This window comes from Lepisosteus oculatus, chromosome 11 (genome assembly GCF_040954835.1).
Source record: "Lepisosteus oculatus isolate fLepOcu1 chromosome 11, fLepOcu1.hap2, whole genome shotgun sequence".
Lineage (NCBI taxonomy): Eukaryota > Metazoa > Chordata > Actinopteri > Semionotiformes > Lepisosteidae > Lepisosteus > Lepisosteus oculatus.
The window spans coordinates 1044619-1060992 of NC_090706.1; the positions used below are offsets into that span (position 1 = coordinate 1044619).

Below are 16374 nucleotides of genomic sequence, written 5' to 3' on the forward strand. Positions count from 1 at the left end.
CCCAGGCGGTTTCACTGCTGATGCTGAAGCCCGTTCGAATGACGCTGTCAAACTTTGTGACTTAACACAATCTAATGTATGAACTGAGGCCTGAATTGTGCGCTGTAATCATCAGCATAACACATCCTTCGATTTAAACTCACTCAGCGCTCGTGACTCTATACCAGGGGTGGTCAGTCTTGACTCGGAGAAGTCACAATGCCACAGGTTTTATGGGTCACCTCTAAATCAATTTCTAATCCCTTGGAACAATTTTGTTTCGACCACAGAGGAACATGATTTGTTGAATCAAGTACTTTTGGAAATTGTCCATCTGTCCATTTCCAATTCAGGGTCGCGGTGGAGCTGGAGCCTATCCCAGCAAGCAACAGGCACAGAAAGGGATACAAACTAGGCAGGATACCAAATCTTTTTCATATAGACCATTTTTCAGGTCTCTGCAAAGTGCAGATTTAAGGAAGGGCTACAAGCCCTGCTAGAGCTTGGCTCTCCAGTAGCAGAATTCATTGGTTTAACATTTTGTTGGTTTTTCTTCCTTGTCCTGAGGAGGACAATGATGACTCAAGAGACTGCAATAAATGTAGCACAGTGTGTTATGAAAAATCCTCCAATATGAAGCTTTAAAAAATAAACTTGGCTACCTTGCCTAGTGTTTTTGCTACATTTAACATAATCTTCCTGTACCTACTGTATTAATACATAATTAGTATACAATACCACCTTTCCTTTCTATCCCTGTTGCCAAACCAAATGGTAAAGCTGAAAAAAATGCAAACACTGTAAAGGTACTCTTAACTTATTATGGGAAAGGGCTCACACAACAGGGTTTTGTTCATAGTAGGTCATTTGATTGAAAGAGCTTCAAGAATTTGCACTTTTTCTCCCATAATTCATCAACATCCATCAGTCTGGGGTTTAGTGGAGAGCTGACCTGTCGGTAGAGTTAGAATGAGCAGGTGACATAATCACGTGTCTCCTAATGCACAGACACAGAGGGACAGAGCAGCACAAAGTGGCTACAGGTTCGGTTTCTGAGAGCGAGGGAAGAGCTCCTTGGCTTGCCACGCGTTACTGGGAATTTACGTTTGATCAAGACCAAGATTCAATACCTGAGAACGTCTGGAAAGCGTAGACAGTTCTCTTTATCCTACAGCAATAATCTACCTGTAACCTTACAACTGTACACAACAAAGTCACACTCTGTTGTTAACTTCCACCAAACAAAAGTGCTGATCAATCAGGAGCAGCTCCTTCAGCAGTTTCCACGCGCCAGCTGTCCTCAGGAAAGGTCTTTTCTTCTAACCTCCGTCCTAGGAAACACCCTCTGAACAATCGAGTCTATAGTTCAAGCTCTTGTAAAATGTACATGAAATCCTGAGCATTTGCTTCTCACACACAGTGTTTTAGCTCAGCCCTGGTTCCTCTGTAAATAATGGGATGCTGGAAGGTTCCTGCCTGTGAAGGGCATCCTCTCCCATAAGGCAGCACTGAACTGAAGCAAGGCGCTGTGATTTGCATTCATGTAAATTGTGACAAGGAGCCTGAATCCACGCGGGATATCTGGAGCAGAGCCATCCATTGCATTACAAACCGCCATTACACCGATGAATCTCACGAAGCGTTCCAGTAATCCGCAAAAACAGCCCACGTCCGTCTTGAAAATATCCAACGGCTGGCAAAAGGAAAATAAAACAGTTCTGGATTCCATCCACAAAGGACATTACTGGAACAATTTATCACACCCGGACTCTGATCTGCACTGTTCTTTCAGAGGGAAGGAGGAAAAGAAACCCAAAGCTTCCTCCGTGGGCTCCAGGCATCCAAGAGGAGGATGGAAAAACACTTCCACACACGATCATGGTTTGCAAATTACACTACAGAAACTTGCAAAGTCACCTGGCTGCTTTCTAAATGCTTTGCTTCAAAACAGATTACGGCTTGAAAGTTGTGATGTGTTGGGAAAAGGGTTTGAGACACTATAAATGACTGTAGTATTAGTCTTCTCCAAACTGCTTGTCCTTCTAGAAGGGCACAGGAGGAGCGGAACTTGCCCCGTGCTGCAGGTCCTCCACACACGCAGCCCACTACCTTGTCAGCTCATGTCTCTCGAGCTCCGCGCACAGACAGGCACACCTCCCCTGTCTGGCCTGATGCTGCTGACTGTCTGCAGCTCCAAATTAATCTCAAAACGAGGAGCCCTACAATCTCTTTACACTTGCTTCTTTCTCAGGCTTGACCTGAATCTTCAGAAAGCCAGCGGCAAAGACCGATACAGGGTTTCTTCAATACCTGCTTAGCAGCGCTGATATTTCTTTTTGTTTTTGTTGTTCTGCTTCTGGGATGATGGCAACAATTTGCAATTGTTATTGATCATTCATTTCATTTTTCAGTGGTAAACTACATTTTGAAGCATAGTAACCTTGGTCAGATTAGGGTATCTTATTGTGAAAAGCTCATAATTGACTTCATTAGGGTTTTGTTGTTGTATCCAACTTAATTCTCAGTCTAGTTCAACTGACTGTACAATGATGAAATGTAGTTCAAAAGCACGGCATGAATGAACATCAAAACAAAAATCACAATTCAGAAGCTAAAACAAACTTCCCAGTGTCACAAAAACATCTCCCTCCCTTATTGGAAGCATAATAGAACAGCCAGTATTAGCTGTAGTATTGGCTCTATTACGGTCCAAGAAAATCTATCCCCCAGCTTTGTGCATTCTGGATGAAATGCTGGAATTGTTTTATTTCCAAAAACAACCAGAATTTGTTATGTTATGGTTCATGCAGCAGCCTCACAGTTCTTGGGTTCTGGGTATAATTCTGGGCTGGGGTGCCTTCTGTTGATATTCTCTCATTGCTTTTCTCACAGTGCTCTACTTCTCTCTGGCCTTTCAAAGACATGGCCAGGTTGACTGGCATTTCTACAGTGCCTGGCATTCTGTCTAGGATCCGGGACAGGCTCTGGGCTGTGTTGACTCTTAGAGGGCTAGATGATTCAGCCACAGTTAATCCGGCCAGGAGAGAGAATGGTCTTCTATCATATTTACTGAATCCTTTAAAGTCAGGCTTCATAGTGTCCTTGAGAAACAGATCATATCAAAGACCTTCTTTCCAAAGTCTGTAGATTTAGAAATACCATTGTTGGTCACTTCTATTGGAGAACAACAAAAAAGACCAAACAAAACCCCAATGAGTTTTGTAGCTCAAAGGAGAAGATTCCTCTATTGCAGAAACAAAAAGGTCAATAAAACTCTAGTTATTCAGAAGGTAAAAGTATCATACAAACAAAATAGAAGACTTACCAAGCCACATCCAGCCTCTATTGGGATGTACAGCATACAGGAGAACTCATTGCTGTTTGAAAGTACCAGAATCCGATGCTATCAGCTACCTTGTGGTCTACCAGTGATACCAGTCCCCACTGTTTATAACCAGCCTAACCCACAGCTTCATCCCGTAGTGATTCTATAGTTGGCATCCACAATTCGGGCTGATCAAACCTGGTTATGGCTCTAGTCGCTGCCCGGTATCTGAACCAAGGAAAGCAGTGACTGGTCCCCAGTGCTCAGTGTAATTCTGACAATTCGCACCCTGCAACCAGTCTGCTGCAGCTGCCAAGCTGACTGTGACCTGCAGCAGAACAGCAGAGGAACAAGCACTACATAAACTCCCACCTCCGGATTTCACCTCCCTCTCCCCTCCCACACACTGACACTGTTGCACACCTCCGTCTCCACACAGCAGACGCCCCTTTTCAGCAAATACCCTGGCGACCGCGACGCTTTAGACTTTAGGAATGATTAACTTGCAGTGTCTGTTCCCACTGTACTGTTCTGTGACTGGCAGTCTCCATGTCAAGAGGAAAGGTTCAAAATATTGCTTGAAAAAAAAAAGAGAGAAAGCTTTCATCAGACTTTTCGCCGCAGGCTTTATTAGGGGTTGTGAAAAGTGCGGCCTTCTGGAATTACAATGATCTGCCTGCTTACAGAGGCAGGCAACCACATCAAATCCCGTCCTCCCTCCAGCTGGCCACCAGTTTGTCCTTCTCCACCCAATCCCTGCTCCTCCCTCCAGCCAGACATACCATCATCCTCCTCAGATCTGACCACCCTCTCCAGGCCTCCTGAGGCGTCATCATCGCAAAGGCCCCACCCCACACGACAGAGCGATTAAGCCAGTGAACTCCGGAGACCTGCCATGGCAACACAGACTCCCAGCCCCCCTCACTTCCAGCTGTCGCCCAGAGCAGTGGGACAGTGGTTTCGGGGCAATCGAACCCACCTGACTGTGACTTGGCATTGAGAGGATACCCTATTTCTTTTCAGAGATAAGAGCCGTGAGCCAGCGTGTCTCGTACCAGATGGATGACTGATGCTCAGAAGACCAGAGAACAAAATCGTGCCTTGGGAAAGCAGGAAGGAGCAGAATCTCTGGGGGAGCAAGGCATAGAAATTCCTTTTCTTAATAATAATAATAATAATAATAATAATAATAATAATAATAATAATAATAATAATCCTTATTTAATATAGCTCTTATAAAGGTGGCTTCTCAAAGTGCTTTACAGAACGACAACAACAATAAAAGAATACACAACACATGCACAATGAGAGGAGACAGTAGAGGGGGCAGTGAATACAGAGGAGCAGAGGGGTAAAGAACAGAACAGTTCAGTAAAGGCTCTTCTGAAGAAGAAGGTTTTGAGTCTGGATTTGAAGGTGACCAGAAAGTTCCAGAGCTTTGAGGCTTAACAGGGGAAGGCCCTGTCACCCCTAGACTGTGGAGTGGCTTGGGGCTTGGGGCGCAGAGAGGAGACCAGAATTAGAAGAATTTCCTTACATGAGTGCTCGGAGGAACCGAAATTGGGGAGATTCCTGCTCACGTGAGCCATGACGTTGCTTCAGCTCGTTTCCTTTTTTATCCCGGTGGTGTTAAGCCGGTGAATTAAATAAAGAAATCCCTTGATCCCCCTGCCAACCTGCCTTTTAACAGCTAATAAGATTTTAAAGTGCCGGTAATTACAGTTTTATCAGCGGCCTGATCCGTTATATTGCATTACATAAACGGATCACTGGGCCCTTTGCGTGGGCAGAGAGCCCCCCCCGGGCCTGACAAGGGGTCGGGGGCCGTGCGCCGTGCTGTCAGACTGAAGCGGGGTAACGGAGTGGTCTCCTCGTGCTCTCGTTAGGCACCGCACTTCGGAACAGAGAGAGAAACCAGCCGTGCGTTCAAGCGCTTCCACAGATTGTCGTACAACATCATTACTGGGGCCCTTTAAAATATAATACCGGTTATAAATATTTATGGCATGTGGCACAAGCACACTTGTGCCAATTTATTGGCCATGCTGGGAGACCAGATAGATTAATACAATGTGTGATGTAACATATTATTACCTTTTTCATCTTTCTGTTATTTATTCTCTCGTTTTGCTCATCCATCCTGGGGGATAGGACATTTGACACCCTGCGTCCAGCCTTAACACAGAACAAACGTTCAATCCCAAAGAAACCAGGAATACAGTCGGACGCAGCCTGGTGTCTTGATTAAAGATAATGTGCCTGACTGCCAAAGAAGCAGTGGCAGAATTGTCTGGGTTCTATTGTGTGTTGAATGATAATTCTCCTAACACTATACCTCTAGCGATAGAGAGATTGCATTCATTCCTGCTATTTTATTTAGCAAAACAGGGAGGGAGCTTCAGCCCCCATGATATTTCAGACAAATTTGCTGTTCTGTGATCACGAAGCTCTGCGCTGGGAGCAGCCTGACCCTTCTCAAATCAGGGCACCTAACCTGCAGCAGATCCCTTGCTTGGACAAGAACCGGCAGCCCATCAATTACGATCCGCTTTACGGCGCATTATAAATTGTTCTTCAATATAATTTGTTTCCTGCCGGGTATTGATTAATTGTTTTGTTCCTGCACACTGTTGACTAAGCTTCCCTTAAAACCAACACAAGCCTCGGAAGGCTGGCCAGGACCAGCACCTTAATTAACAAACTATCATTACGTGTAAAGAGTTTATGAGAAAATAAAAGAATAAAAGAACGTCTCGTCTTAGAGAAGAATTCTGCGCATCTCTATAGCAAACTGATTATAGAACAACAGATTCAATCATAGGATCCTCTCTGCTGTTCCCTTCGGCAGCTGCCTGCTAATCTGAGCTCCACTCCTCCCTGCGCCGTCTGCTTATACAATATGTGGTCTGGTAATTAATGTCTCCTTGTGTTTAGATGTGGCTTTTCCTGCTCTGGAAATACTTATTTTCTGCAGCACCATTTCTGGTATAATATAATAATACCGACCTTAAATGCTTCCACTGTTTTTTTTTTAAATAAAAGCTAAAAAGAAAAACAGGTTAACCATACAGAAAGGAAACCGGGTCTTATAGAATCAATGTTAAAAATTGTTACTGTCTTACTTTTAAACACGAACACAATAGTTGAGGACTGAGTGCTTTGGAGTCAAGCCTCTTTGCTGTGCACAGCCTACTCTGAAAAGACCCCCACCTCCTACCTGTGCAATCTTCTTCCGAGCAACAACAAAGTTCAGGATGCTAATCTAAGAGTTAAAGCAGTTCTAAGTTAAAAAAAAACACTGGAACGCCAAATTATTTAAGATACCTACAGTTCTATTCAGAATGCCAGCACTGACTCCCAGACCCGGAACGAGGAGGGCAAGGAGCACCTGTAGACACACCCATCTGTCATCTCTGATATGCTGCCCGATGGGGCGTTCAATGCCAACTCATCACCATTGCCAGCCTGCAGATTCCCATCATGACACAGGAGTGCCCCCAAATACCCTCTGCAGGCTCTTCTTTCTGTCATTCATCTGCCATCTAACTGGGTTGGGAAACAATGGACACAAACTGACGTGTTCAATACTGAATCTGTAACACAGGGGCCACCACCACCTCTCATTCAGTGGGGGCACCTCTTTATCACATTGACGGCTCTTTTCGGACTTCTGCTTCCGCCTCTGGCAGTGGCACTCCGTTCCCAGGAATATTCTGGAGGGGGGAACTGACTCCCCTTCTACATTCCGCAGGGGGTTCACTTCAGATGGGAGTTCTGATCCCAGAAAATGCCCCAGCTTTGACCCTGTAGCAGTGCCAGTGTGAACTACTTTCAAGCATGCCATCAGTATGACCCAGAGCATACAAAGAGCAAGAGCATTTACTTACTACGGAGCAAGCCGAGAGTCTTTAAACGCCATGCTCATGCGATCGGCTTGCACTTGTCGTAGCCTCACCCCACACCCCTGCCCCCGGGCTGGTGAACAGCACACAGCAGCCTGCTTGCCAGCCCGAGGACAGTGGCACAACGGTCCCGACAGGGGCACAGACACAAGAGCCCACACAGGACTGGGAAGGTTCGTAAAGGGGAACATCTCCCTGCAACAAAGCTGCCCTGGAGATGAAACAGAAATAGAGAAATTAGGTGCCTTTGTTAATTTACCCTGCTGCTGCTGTCCGATACAGCAACTGGGTGGATAAACGCTTGCAGTCGATTGGCCTTGCTGAGGGATTACAAGGTCGAATCCTTTGTCTTTCAGCTGCAAGCCGAGATCTCAATACAGCTACCACACTTCAAGGGTTTTTCCAGGACTGGGGCTAAAACTGCAGAGCTAACGCCACAGACTTGTGTGCACAGCTAGCACATCACATCACGTTTAACACAGCCAAGCAGTGGGTTTGTTTTACTGCCAAACATGACACAGCAGAACGATCACTACTGAAAGACGCCATAAAGCACAGTACATTATTGGGACGTGCTTATTTTTCTCTCCTGTCAGAGCTCTTCCGAGCAACCCCTGGAGTTCTGCTTTGGCCTTATTCTTAGTATTCACAGGGTGCTCTCTAGCTCTGAGGCCATTTTATTTTGTTGTCACTGCTGCTCTAAGAAAATATTTACTGATTTCCCAGTGAAGGAAAGTGTGAAATTATCACAAGCCCGGCACAGACTGAGAAAGTCTGGAAAAGGATAGATCTCGGTGCATCAGACAAAGAAAAGAACAAGAGACACTTCACCGTTGTTTCTCTCACTGCATTCAGGAGAGAAAAGGGAAACTCAAAGCAATTCTGTCCTTGATGTTCTTGGAAAAATAAATAGTGTATACAGTAAGCAGTTTAAAAAAGTAGCAAAGAATTGCAAGTTAGAAGAGCACATCGATTCAATCCCTGTTTGATTAATCAAGGGCACTGCAATTTAAGCTGCCGTTCAATTCGAACTGTTATACTCTAGGTATCACAGCAGGAGGGGACAACACAACCACATGGTGACTGTACACACACTACCAATTTACCAACCCCGGCCGCTTCTCAAGTCAAAGCGCTGTCAGTTTGGCTAATTGAGCATTCCAGCACAGGCTGATCACAAAACCACCTGCATGCAATCACAGGGTGTTTGTTTAGCTGGATAGGCGTTTGGTTACTGTAAATCCCTGCACCACTCTGCATACTGACAAAACCCAGCGAGCAGGGAAGAGAAAACCCTGGACATACAGTATTTCTTTGCAGTATTTTTTTAATTTCTACCAATATTTTTTACCAAAGAAAACAGGCCTACCACTATGCAGGTCTCAATGCCATTTATTTTAAAAAAAGAATGATCCAAGATCAATTTTAATGATAATCTATAACTGTTTTTTACAAGTATGCTATGTTTTCCGCGTTTGTTTCTTGTAAAGTCTGGGCTGAAACAGGTTGAAGCCAGAGGGCAGAGGCGAAATCTATGTGGATGCCCGTTAACAACCGAGAACAGGCCAAGCTGTTGAAGCTGATACCCTGGTTTCTTTCAAGAAGGATGAGGTCCTGAGATCTATTATCTACTTACAGTAATACCAAACGAGCTTGATGCGCCAAATACCCCCCTTTCATTTCTGACGTATCCTCTGATATCCTTATGTCATGGTGCATTTAAAGCCATCTTGCAAAGCCAGTCCGTTTGGTGAGTGAATATCAATAGCACTGCGAACCCGTCTCGGAGAGCTGTCCATGGAAACCTGACGTTTGCACTCATCTCCCAAATCCCTGGATCCCTCGGGGTCACTCACGGCATCTGGACAGGTGTAACGCATTTAGAAGGAAAAGCAAAGCTCTCTGAGCATGCTCTGAGCACCTTTAATCTTTTTTCAAAAAAACAAAACAAAAGGGCTGGGTGACAGGAGGTGCAGACACAGCATCAGGAAGCACGACCAGCGGGCTGTGTGAGCGACGACGGTGCGCCTCAGGTCCGCCCAGAGCTCCAGAGGAATGGGCTGCCATGAACAGGGCAGTGGAGTGTGACTGCAGAGTGACCCCCCCGCTACCCCACCGCTCCTGTGGGAATTCTCCTGCTCCTCAACGAAGACAAGCACTGACTCTCAAGGAGGCCCTTTGGACTTGCCTCAGGATTTGCAAGTATACATATACATGTAACTGCGTACAGACTGATCCCTGGCCACACTGAACCCAGGTGGTTCAGCTCCATCACAGACACAGATAAGACGCAGGGCCTGGGGCGCGTCCTCTCCGCTTACGGAAGGTAGTTCTGAATGTACTGCTGTTCCATCTGCTTGAGTGACAGTGAAATCACAACAAAACTTAAAGCTGTTTTTCAACAACCACCTTAGGCTTAAGGAATCAACAGAACTTCATGTGATTATCAGAAACGTAGATCAGATAGACGTCGGAAAGCATATGGTGAAGGATTAATTTGATCTAAAGGTTCTGAATATCTGAATATACTGTACATACAGTACATCTTAAAAAACAATGATCCAAAGTAAAAAAAGAGCACTCAATAGCTGTTGAGTCTATTGAAACCACTGAAGGCCAAAGCTTTTCATTTACTGGTATACAAGTAAATTTCTTTAATATATTACAATTAAAATGAATTAAGAGTATACTGTACTTCTTATGCAGTTTTGTTCTGTAACTTTCTACTAATGGAATAAATTTAAATCAAATTGTGTATTCTTCGGAAACACCAAACAATTAGTTTTTATATTCCCTCAGTGGCTATCCTGCACTTTGCTGAGTCTAATGCTTTAATTAATTAGCAATGCCCTCCTATTTTAGTAATATTTATTTTACATAGGCTGCTCACAAGAGACTTGATCCTGCCCCTCCACTTAATCTTAAGGATAATTTGAACAATTGAGATGTGAAATCTTCATTTAACAGATGTTCATGAGTCTATGTCAGATAAACACAAACCTTTACTTGTTCCTATGTCAGATAAACTACTGTTTTCTGAACATTTACAGTAAATCAAAGGTCTTCATCCACATTTTAACACAATGCTGAAGTCCAAACTGTATTTTAAAACATTGAGTACAACATTCTTTACAGATTATGAATGGCACTGTATAACATTTCAATGTTTTGCAAAAATAAATGAAGTAGGCTGTACTGTATACTGTATATATATCAAGGCTTCATATACAGTACATTATATTTATTAATTTTCTAACTGCTTCCTCCAATTCAGAGTCTTGGTGGAGCCAGAGCTTATCCCAGCAAGCAACTGGAGCAAGAACTGGACAGAACGCCAGCCCATCACAGGGCACAAACACACACAGACCCAGAACGCACACACGCACACCAAGGCCAGTTTTCCTAAAAGCCATCTGAATGGGATTGAATTAACCTTTATTGTCCCTAGGGGAATTTGTCTTGTACATTGAGAGCCCATAAACATATAACATACTGTATACGATAACAATACAATACAATAACAGTACAACGCCATTATATATAGCAACATTCAACAACATCGCTCAGGCAGAATTATTCCAGTAACATAAGATTCAAAATCAGACAATTAGCTCATAAAGAATAGAAAAACAATAATACAGTAAAGAAATCCCTATCTGCAAACATTTTTTCACTGTTTAACCTTTGAATGCTTTTACAGTAGGTATAAAGGAGGTAACTGCTGTTTAGTCTTAGTCCTTAATCTTTATACAGGGGATCTGGCACCTCTTCCTAGAGGATAGGAGAGTTTAGATTAAGAAGATTAATAATATGTCAGTCTGGTGGACAGGTTATTGAGTCCAAGGATGCACCAGTCCTGATCTCTTAGTTCAACTTATTTTTGTTCTGCAAGGACAAGACACCTCCCAAACTCTGAATACAAAGGTGAGTTGTCTGAATAAATAAATGCCTTTAGACCATGGGATAAAACTGGAGTACCCAAAGGAAACCTGTACAAACACAGGGAGAACATACAAACTCCATCCAGTCACCACCCCATCTCCACAATTGAATGCAGGTTCCCAGGGCTGTGAGGCAGCAATCTAATACCCTCTATGTTCGACACTGTGCTCAACTACAACCAGCATTTTGTGAGATAAAAAAAAATCCATTGATCCATCATCAGAAAACAGCTTATTCCTGCAGAAGACACGACGCCAGAGCCCAGTCCGGCCAACATGCCAGCCCTTCGCAGAGAACAGAGAACACACCCACACAGGCATCACCAATTAGACACACTTAGACTCTACAGGTGACAAGGGAATGCAGGCAAGGCGTTAAACTCAACCCAGCAGATGAACAGTGAGGCACCGACCTGAAGACTCAAGAGGAAAAAACCTGGGAGAGCCTGGACCAGTTATTTACTGGAGCCTCTCTCTACGGTCTCAATTCCCCTGTGGGGGGTGCATGCTTAGAGTGTTTTCTTGGTGACAAAAGGCAATCTTTTCTAATGGCAGGCTCTCCATTTCCAGGAGTACTTCTGCCGATGGTCAGACTTCTGAACTGGACCGGCAGCCCTTCCTGCTGGGAGCACCAGGAGCACAGCTTTAACTGGGAAGACACTTTCACGACAAGCTGCCCAGTGGCAGACCTGGAGGTGCTGCTGTTGTCACTAAGATACTCCTGCTGTACTTTTATATTTAGCCCGTCCAATTCGGAATAAGGTGGGCTCCATGGGAATGTGAACGGATGTGTTTCAAGTCTGAAACTGCAGCAAACAAGAACATCTGTAAACTCTGCATCATGAAACAGGAATAAAATTCACACGCCCTGATGAGAAAAAACGGACTCCACTGTTGATTAAATTCCAGACTTAAATCGCGATAATGAGTAACCTAGCGACAAGAAAGTCTCAAAATGACGTGCAGCCCGAAAGCTTCTCACACTTTTTATCATTAATAATACCTGTAGTATAAAAGGGTGTTGATACCTTATAAGAAATTAATACAATTAAATGCGAGTTCAGCATTTATTCTCTATTGGAAGCCTTTCTTGGGCAGTTGGAGAGGACACCTTATCAGGATAGCAGGATATACTGTACAACCACATCGCCGGCTCACTGACAGAGAGGAGCAGCACGCTTAACATCCTGAAATTATTTAGAACTATTGTCTGGAATGACTATAGTGGGCGCCAGAGCACACACCTTTCCTAACTATCCGTTTCTGCCCTCCGCGGAACCTTAAAATATAGGCTACCCTTCTCACGCTGGACCGTGACACGGCCTTATTGCGGATGGGGCATCTATCACTATCTTAAATCTGTGATTATGAACAACCGCTTATTATACTGAATCAACCCCCCCTTCACTTTCTGCAGTGGCAGACGAGCGCGGAGCGCTGCGCATCTTCCCTGACCGAGCAGCTCGATCTCAAGGAAGACTGATGAACTGCGGGACAAGACGCGCAGCGCGGTTTGCGTCGTTTCTGAACTGAATCTCCGGCGGTCCGGCCTCGCACCCGGCATCATCGATCACACCCACTGCGAGGTCACGGCGCTTTTCTTTCTGTGTGTTGTTCAAACCGGGCTGTAGCAGCAGACAAGGGGGATGGCACTTGTTTTCTCGCTGATATGAGGGGGCTCTGCGGACTTCAGACTCCAGACTTTTAACAGCCCATCTCGTACAGCCCAGTACATCTTCCAAATCACACCTCTCTGGCACCGCAAGAGCCGCGCTGTCAAAGCACCAGGGCAGCACACGCGAAATCGGCGCGGTGGTGATGACGGTTTCGGCGGATAAGCGACCTGACATGAACAAGTTAATCCCCGGCGACTCGGTGGGCAGGGGATGACCGCCCGGGCAGCCCAGGGGCGACCCTTCCTTCCCCGGGAGCCGCCGCTGACCAGGGAGACACAGACGAGGCAAGTTTGTGGACACGGGGGAGTAACTGATCGGGTGATTAGTCCATTCCGTCCTCCCAGCCTGCAAAGCCTCTCCGCTTCATTCGCAGCCCTGTGGCCGAGCGCTCTGTTCAATGTGCCTGAAGTGCACACAGCGCGGCATTAATAAACTGGCATCGCAGCCCGTCTTGTTGACGGAGTGCATCTGTTTAATTTGCACATTAACAACTGCACTAACGAGGGGAAGACAGGAGCGGGTGCCCCCTTACCTGATCGCTGTCAGCAGTAGTTATTGGGTATTTTTCGGTCTGATGGGTAGACCCAAATGAACTTTCCCATGCCTGACCCGTCTCCGCCGTGGAGTGCGAAAACGATGTGGAGACCCGCGCAGGCACAAACCTCCAGCTGAGTGCAGCGCCGTGTCTTCTCCAGCAGCACGCACGAAACACGAGTGGACACAACACAACAGAAAATAAAACAACCGGGGGAAACGGAATCGGGGAATTAAAATAGCTAAGAAAGCAATCGGGGGTAAAAAAAATAAAATAAATGTGTTGTTGTTGTTGTTGTTGTTTTTAGAAAAAGACGGTTTTGTTCAAAAACTGGAGAAGTAGTGAGATTTGATAAATCCAAAAAGCGTCTCCATCGCCTATCGCACTGTATTCCACATCTGCTGAGGAACTGTCTCCGTTCCAGCCGCCGTGACGCGAAACCGGTCCGGCGTTATTCCGCGACTCCAAGAGTCTGCATCTCGGGTCTTCCAGGCTTGAAGACAGCCGCACTTACAACAACTGCAGCAGGAGCCGTGACTCTCTCTTTCCTACACTGGCGTTCAAGACATCCACAGGCAAGCGCACACGGGCAGGCAGCTGCTGGTAGCGCACGCCTCGGCCAGCGGAGGAGAGGGAAAGGAGCGTGCCCCCCCCCGCTCTTGGCCATCGCGAACGCGCACCGTCTACCTGACGTCAGCGCGCCCAGGTTGCACGGACACTCGCAGGCATTTCGTGCTCTCGGGAGTGCGCTTTTACCTGGGCATCGTCCCCAAGCAGTGGAATTGGAACCGCTACATTATTGTCACCCGCAAAACTAGACAGTGGAAACTGATATGGTCTGTACTTAAGACATCTAGATTTCTTAAGATTTAGGAGTAAATCTGTACAGCCCATAAAACACTAACACCTAGTAATAAACACTAGATGAGCGCAAAAGCAAAGAAGTCGCCAAAATATATCACATTTATATACAGTATATACAGCTACAGTTATGTTTTATGCATTTGTCTACTTCATTTAAACGAATCTTAATCCATTTAGCTCACAGCGTTTAGAAATGAAATCATTCTTTTTCTAAAACATCGCCCGCCCTGCAAAGAAAAAAAAAAGTGTCGCTGTGAATTTCGAGACTCCGCTGCGAGACGCAGGTTACTCGGGTGACGCTTCCGCCTTCAAGAAGTTGGCGGAGCTCATGCGATTCATCTGAATCTTGTCATGTTCTGTGTACAATGTCTTCACCGTCTTTGTTGTGTTTATTTTAGGACCTATATTAAAACAAACACGACGAAGATGTTTTTTTTTTATCCGCGGTTGTAAACATTTTCAGTACTCTACACGATTCGTACTGCAGGCTGTGGTCTACAGGGCAGTGCCCCAGACGTGAAGCGAGAACTCTGCACTCCGGGGCTGCTCGGAAGCCCCCCCGCCTTCTGGTCGGAACACACCCCGAGCACGATCCCACACGCACCCCTGCCGACATGTCAGACGGAGGGGGAATGAGGAAGAGTGAGGAAGACTGAGGGGGACTGAGCGGCACTTACGCTGCCCCACAGCGACAGCAGCTCCAGTGCGAGCGGCGGCGCAGGCAGGCTGAAATATATACTGTAGAACCACACAATCAATATACTTACAGTATACACCGGCATGCCACGCTCTTGCGATATTTACCAGCCAGAAGCAGTTAAACGCAAGCCGGGTGTCAGCATTCCCATTGAAGGGAGAACTTGGAAAAGTGAAGTTCGTTTATGTGTGTGTGTGTGGGGGGGGAGGAGGGGTAAAAAAATACTTTTAGGGATGACATCCCCTCAGGAATTCAAATCCTCAAATCCTCCCTCAAAGGCCAGACAGATGGGTATATTTCTAATGCCAAATATGGAGGAAAGAGCTCGGAAGGTTAATATAAAGGTTCCACCTACAGTACATCCACCGCATTATGGATGATAACCCATAGTATTCCTCCACAGTGTGTTCCCTCACAGAAGGTTACTGCAGTGCACCCTGGTGCAGTCACTGAAAACAGATGGACAGTTTATCTCAATCTGTCTCGGCGAAGGATGGAAACTGTATTTTTACTTTTAAAAGGCTTCAAGATAGAGGGACCTTTTCAATTATTTCTACAGAACTTTCAAACCAATGGTTTCAAGAAATGTCACTAGCAAAGGGTGCAATTCAGTGCCATCTTTATAATCATTAGTTTTTATCCAAATGTCAAGCAAACTGAAGGAACTCTACCTGACGTGAAAGCACTTTGTTCACTGCCCACCTGATATCTGGGTGGGGTGAAAAGTGTTTAAGGACTCAAAAAGCAGAACCTGTTCTTTCTGTTCTTGCTGAGATGGGCTTTGGCTCCACTGTGGCCCTGAACTGGATGAAGGGGCTGGAGAATGGATGGACAGTAAGTGGTTTTCAGATGCCCAGCATGTTACTCGTTTCTAGTTTCTAGTATTTTATCCAGTGAGTGAGGGTTTAAAGCAGACAATTTCAAGTGCATGTTTCTGTGTGTAAGGGGTGAGGGAAATACAGTACTTACAACTGTCTTACACTAATTGGACTGCTAATAAAAAAACAGGATTTTAATTTGTGAGTTTGAAAATTCTTTCAGTTGGCCTTATTATCAAGTTTTGTCGTCTTTGTAGTGCCCGGCACTGTGTGAAGAGTAAAATGTATTAGCTTACACAATTAACATAACTCATACCTCAACATAACTTTTTATACATTCAACAACATATTTAACCAGTCATTGGTCTTCATTAAGAAAAGTTCAATCGCATTGATTGGTTACTCACAGTACCAATTACATCTTTAAGATGCCAAAAAAAAAAATCCTTTCTATTGAAAACACTGACATCCCAGTGCTGCTCGCTACCAGACTGCCATGATGGTTCTCCTGCAGACCCTGTTCCTCCTCCTGCCCACTGTATCCCCTCCTCCTGACCACTGTATCCCCTCCTCCTCCTCCTGACCACTGTATCCCCTCCTCCAGACCACTGTATCCTCTCCTCCTCCTCCTGACCAC

General features: G+C 45.3%; 1 protein-coding gene across 16 annotated transcripts in view; it reads right to left on the bottom strand.

Moving 5' to 3' along the window:
- The window catches only part of adgrb2 (adhesion G protein-coupled receptor B2), a 164212-nt gene extending 149826 nt beyond the window's left edge, over window positions 1–14386 (bottom strand). For 6 of the 16 annotated variants that reach the window (XM_069195388.1, XM_069195380.1, XM_069195390.1 and 3 more), the window contains exon 1: window positions 13356–14382. The gene's annotated coding sequence lies outside the window, so the exon portion shown is untranslated. Of the gene's footprint in view, window positions 1–13355 lie in introns of all 16 variants that reach the window. The other 10 variants (XR_011190951.1, XM_069195381.1, XM_069195382.1 and 7 more) reach the window with 3 other exon arrangements.
- Window positions 14387–16374: the final 1988 nt, after the last annotated feature.